General features: G+C 47.6%; 1 pseudogene; it reads left to right on the top strand.

The window, feature by feature from the left end:
• Positions 1-979: 979 nt before the first annotated feature.
• LOC120650446 lies at positions 980-5,001 on the top strand (annotated as a pseudogene).
• The last annotated feature ends 208 nt before the right edge of the window (positions 5,002-5,209 follow it).

Here is a 5,209-nt window from a genome sequence, read left to right as displayed (position 1 = left end):
GACTAAACTAACGTACCAAACCAAAAATTTAGGTGAAAATCTTACTCGTTTTAATATATATATATATATATATATATATATATATATATATATATATATATATATATATATATATATATAAAAGAGAAGGGCGCATGCAGTTGGATTCTATTCATGGTGCTGCTTAGCTCGCTCATTCGATTCCGCCGTATTGGACGCGCCACACCTGCTAGGACAAGAAGAGCGATATTGGATTGAATGTTTGTGACATAGGGGAGCCGGAGATAATCTCGGAACGATGCCAACACCAGTGTACACTAAAAGAAAGAGCCCAACGTCATGAACACTAAGCGTCTAAGCAGGCTCACCCACACGGACTCGAGAATCAGGGTGTCACCATGTTACGGCACACGACAATTATGGAGGATGGAGAGCGATTCGGACTGGGACCGGCAAAGACGGCGTGGCACGTGGTGGATATTGAATCGGACTTGGTCCAACATGCGACAGGGTAATACGAAGGAAACCGGTGGGGACAGTACGATGTAGGTCCACATGTCGGTGTTTAATAACGAACCAAAAGTCAAAGTATTGCAGAAACGGTCCGCTCTTTATAAATAGATAAAGATAAAGATATATATACACAAATGCAAAAAAAAAGATATAAAAAAATGCGAGCGCGGGGAGGAGGGCACGCGGCCGTCGGTGAGCGCGCGCCATGTACCCGCTGTAGACCAGCGGGACGCGGCGGAGGACGTCGGCCGTCGGCGAGAAGACACGCCCGGCGATCTCTGAAATCTGATGAGTGATGACCGGGCAGCCGGAAAAAAAAAGAAGAAGAAAAGACCGCACCGAATCCAACTTGACAGATAAAAACGGCGAGGCCGCCACGCGAACAGGCCCATACCAAATTAGTATCGGACTTCTCCCTTTATCCTGCAGCCCGGCCCAGCTGCAGCGCCGCCCGGAAACCACCTCGGGCCAAGAGGAGGGAAGGGAAATGATTTCCATCGTCGGGGCGCCACCGCTCCTCCCGAGGCCGTCGCGAGTCGCGACGGGCACCGCCGCCGCCGCCACGAGATCCCAATCCCCTCACCACCACCACTGATGGCGCCGCAGCCCGGCCCTGGACACCCGCCGCCGGCCGGGGAGGTGACGGTGGCGGAGCTGGAGGCCGCCGTCGCCGCGCTCGCCGGCAAGAGGGACGCCCTGCGGGAGGCGTTCGACCACCTCGCGGCCTGCTCCCCGTCGCCGCTCCCCTTCGCCTGGGAGGACCTCGACGCCCACCTCTCGTCGCTCCAGTCGTCAATCTCGCTGCAGTTTCGCCAAGTGCGGGCGCTCGAGGCCGCTCGCCCCGCACCCGTTGCTGCCGCGCCGGGGAAAGCTCGCGGCGACGGGACGGGAGAAAACCTCGAGGAGGAAGAGGCGGTGGAAGTGGAGGAGGAGGTCGTGGAGGAAGAGGAAGAGGTGGTGGAAGTGGAGGAGGTCGTGGAAGAAGAGGAAGAGGTGGTGGAAGTGGAGGAGGAGGAGGTCGGGGAAGAAGAGGAGGAGAAGGCCGATGAAGAAGAGGTAGAAGTGGAGGAGGAGGTCAAGGAAGAAGAGGAAGAGAAGGCTGATGAAGAGATGCAGGAAGGCAGCGAGGATGAGGCAGACGATAAAATTGGCAAGGATGGAAAGGGCGAGGAGGCGGCAAGCAATGAGATGCTACAGGAAGAGGAAGTCGAGGAGGTGGCCGACAACGGGATTGGCAATGATGTAAAGGATGGCAACGAGGCAATGTGCGAAGAGCTGGATGCTGGCGAGGAGATGCGGGTGGTCAATGAGGAAGTGCAGAGTTCCGACGATGCCGAGAAGGCCACTCAGGAAAAGGAGAAGGATGCCAACATGGAGGAGCAGCAGAGTATCGAAGATGCTAATATAGCTTCTCAGGACAAGGAGGAGGATGCGGAGGATGAGCAGGATACCGGCATGGCCATGGAGGAGGAAGTGACCAAGAAGGCACCCGTAATGCAGGGCAAGGTGGAAGAGGCTTGTGGTGTGAAGCAGGAGAAAGAAGAAGAGCAGAAGGCTCGTGAGGAGGAGGAAGGTTCCAAAAATGTTACGATAGAGGAGACAACGGTGGTCAAGGAGGTGTCTCAGGACCAGGGTAATCGAGCTCTTCCAGGTGACTTCAGTGATCCCACTGGAGCACGTGCAAACATGGATGCGCAAAGGATTGTCAAGCTCTTATTCACCAAAATTGGGCTCAATTTAGAGTTTCACACTGCACTGCACCATGCCCCAGATGCTGCAGCACTGGCTCTCCATGTAGTTGAGTTATTCCTACACGACAAGATGCTTAAAACCAACAAGGCCTGGGTGAACTGTGTGGGGCTAATTCGTATGGTACCAGTAGTTGTTACCGAGCTTTCTGCAGACACGATTGAGCAGGCCAAGCCGGTGGCTAAGGATTGGAAGGAGATGATAGATAATTCAGAGTGTTGCACAGTCCCGGCAGCCTGGCCTCGTGGGGTTTCCTCTACTTCCTTATCTCCTATAACATTGTATCAGAGTTTGAGACAAAGGAGATCTTCCATCTCTTTGCAGCCATGCCACGCAAACAGCAGAAAATGAACTATGCCATGCTCTTTAAGGATCTCCGGCTCACCGATAAAATCCCAGGTAAGATTGCATCTTTCGCCATTATTATTATAGTAAGTTCTGCACGTCTACTCAAATCTGCTCTCTTTTTTTAATGGACCTGCTCAAACTATGCTGGACAAACATGATATATTTGTTGTTTCCACTACCGAACTGTGAAAATGTAACATGTACATTATTCCTTTGGCCTTAATAACAGAATCGGTATTTTAGGAGTTAATCCTTCCATGTACGACATAGCTTCTTAACTACATAAATATTGCACTCCTTGTGATGCAAGCTGTTAATCATAATAAATTGAGATGTGAGCTCTTAAGGAAACTTCACAATTTTTGAATGACTTGAGTGACAACACCAGAGGCTTAAATAACTGCTTAATTTAACTCGAGTTATGATTGAAGCATGTTATTTTCTGTGTTATCAGCCTAGTATTACTAAGCTCATAGATGGATGTGGCAAAAGTACATCTAAATATCGAAGCTGAAACACAAACACAGTATCTCATTAAGGAAAAATGGGTCTGTTCTGATCCATATTTTGATCTGGTACTTATCCCATGATATGTGAAAATTTGCAAACCTGAGACTTTTCAAGTGAGCAGTAGCAATCAATGCAAGTTGGTAGCTTAAGATGCATAAAAAGGGAAAGTTGATGCTATCCTAGTTTTATTGATGAAATTGTTGCTAATCTGGGGCATGCGTTAAATCACTTGCCCAGTTTCGTGCACTCTTCCTATATGAACCTATTCTTTGATGCCTAGCTTCTGCCTTTATGAATCAATTTCTTAATGCCTTGCTGCTAAGAATTGTGCCAGCTTGCCACGGTTCCACCTCATGTCAAAACCATGTGCAAGAAAGTTTCTGAATTCTGGGGCCAAAATGATATTTTGGTTCATTTGATTGACTGAACCTCACTAGATATGATTGCAAGGATATATCGATTGATTTGGGTATAAACTATAGCCTCCGTAGTAAGTATATCACTATGCAATGATGTTTTGGTTCATTGCTGCAGTGCATATTTGCATGTTGAGTTATCAGAATTCATATGTTCAGCGCCACCATCATTTGAACTCTATGACACTACCTCATCTGCAGTGCAAGGTCTGCTTGTTAATGTTTTTCCTGCCTTCATCTTTTCTGCAGAGTTAATGGACTATCTGATCGAAAATGGGCAGCAAATCGACGTTTTATATTGGGCACGTGTTTTTAATTTGGTGGACAAATATCCTCCAGTTTCTCTTCTGAAGGGATATGTTGAAAAGGCGAAACAGACTGCTATTGAAATATCTCAAAAGAATATTACACGCGAGTCCCTGGTATGTGCTAGAAATAGACTTAGTGGCAGAATATTTTTCTAACTTACATGGCAGAGTGGTTGTACCACCCAACTGCATAAGAAAAATCACAGAGATTTGTTATGCTTGAGCATAGGAGTGTCCCATGATCTTACTAAATTTAAGAACTGTAAAACATATTATATCCATACAGAGAGACTCAATCTGCTCTATGTTCGCAATATATGATTAGTTTAATGCTTTTGCATCTACCTGTGTGCAGAGTGCGGTAGTAAAGGAGCTTGATAATCTAAGAAGGGCACAAGTTCTAGCTGAGCAACAAATCACTGATTCCAGCCTAAGAACCAGTATTAGGGAAGAAATCAACGGTTTGTTACAGAAGTTCAGAAAAAGGAAGCGGAGTTTAGCAAAATCCTACACTGCTTCAACTTCAAATTCACTGCAGCAGCATACGGAGTGCAACAAGAAGCATAAGAAGGAGCAAGAGCATCATGAGGGACAAGAAAACCAGCAGCAAGGGCAACAGGGTAAGCCTGGAGAGAAGCTGGAGAAGAAACGAGACAAGCCACAACAGAAGCAGCAGCAGAAACATGAAGATAAGCTGCAAGAGAAGCAACAACAGAGTATGCAGCAACATGCAAAACAGCCGAGGCAATGTACTCTCAAGCTACGTGCACGGGTTTCTCCGACGGCACAGAATTTGCCATTGAGAGGCCACTTTGGGCATCCACCACACGCCGCAATTCATGGAGTCTATCACGGTTACCCTGTCCAGCCAGGCTGGCCTGGAGTTCATTTTGTACAACCATTCACGCCACAACTTGGAGCACCTGAGTACATAATACCCTTTAATCCCCTCTACCCTCATCCAGAGTTTTATCCCTGGTAGCAGCAGCTGCTGCACTGGTTCCTCAGCTGCTTAGTGAAACATAGATTAGGCATAGGAGTTCAGTTAAGAGAAGTAGCTTGGTAGGAGTTGTGCTTATTCCAGCAGCTTTTGGCGACATGTATATATGATGTGGGTCACACTCTTATTGGTGATCTTCAATATTCTTCTGAGATAGCACAACTCTTGTTATTGTGTACCCGCCGATTCCTCTGATCCAGATCATCAGCTGTCGATCCAAACACGATGCAATGTAGGTGATTTATTCGACTTCATTCGCAGGTCCCTGCCAAGGAAGGTTGTGGGACCGAAGCCGGCGACCAGAGGGGGGTGAATGGGAGCCGATCAAATTTTTTTCCGAAATTCAAACCGTCGGCCTATGTCCCGAAAATCACCCGAACCCTCAA

The sequence above is a fragment of the Panicum virgatum genome, chromosome 9K (genome assembly GCF_016808335.1).
Source record: "Panicum virgatum strain AP13 chromosome 9K, P.virgatum_v5, whole genome shotgun sequence".
Lineage (NCBI taxonomy): Eukaryota > Viridiplantae > Streptophyta > Magnoliopsida > Poales > Poaceae > Panicum > Panicum virgatum.
This window is presented reverse-complemented; position numbering and strand designations above follow the sequence as displayed.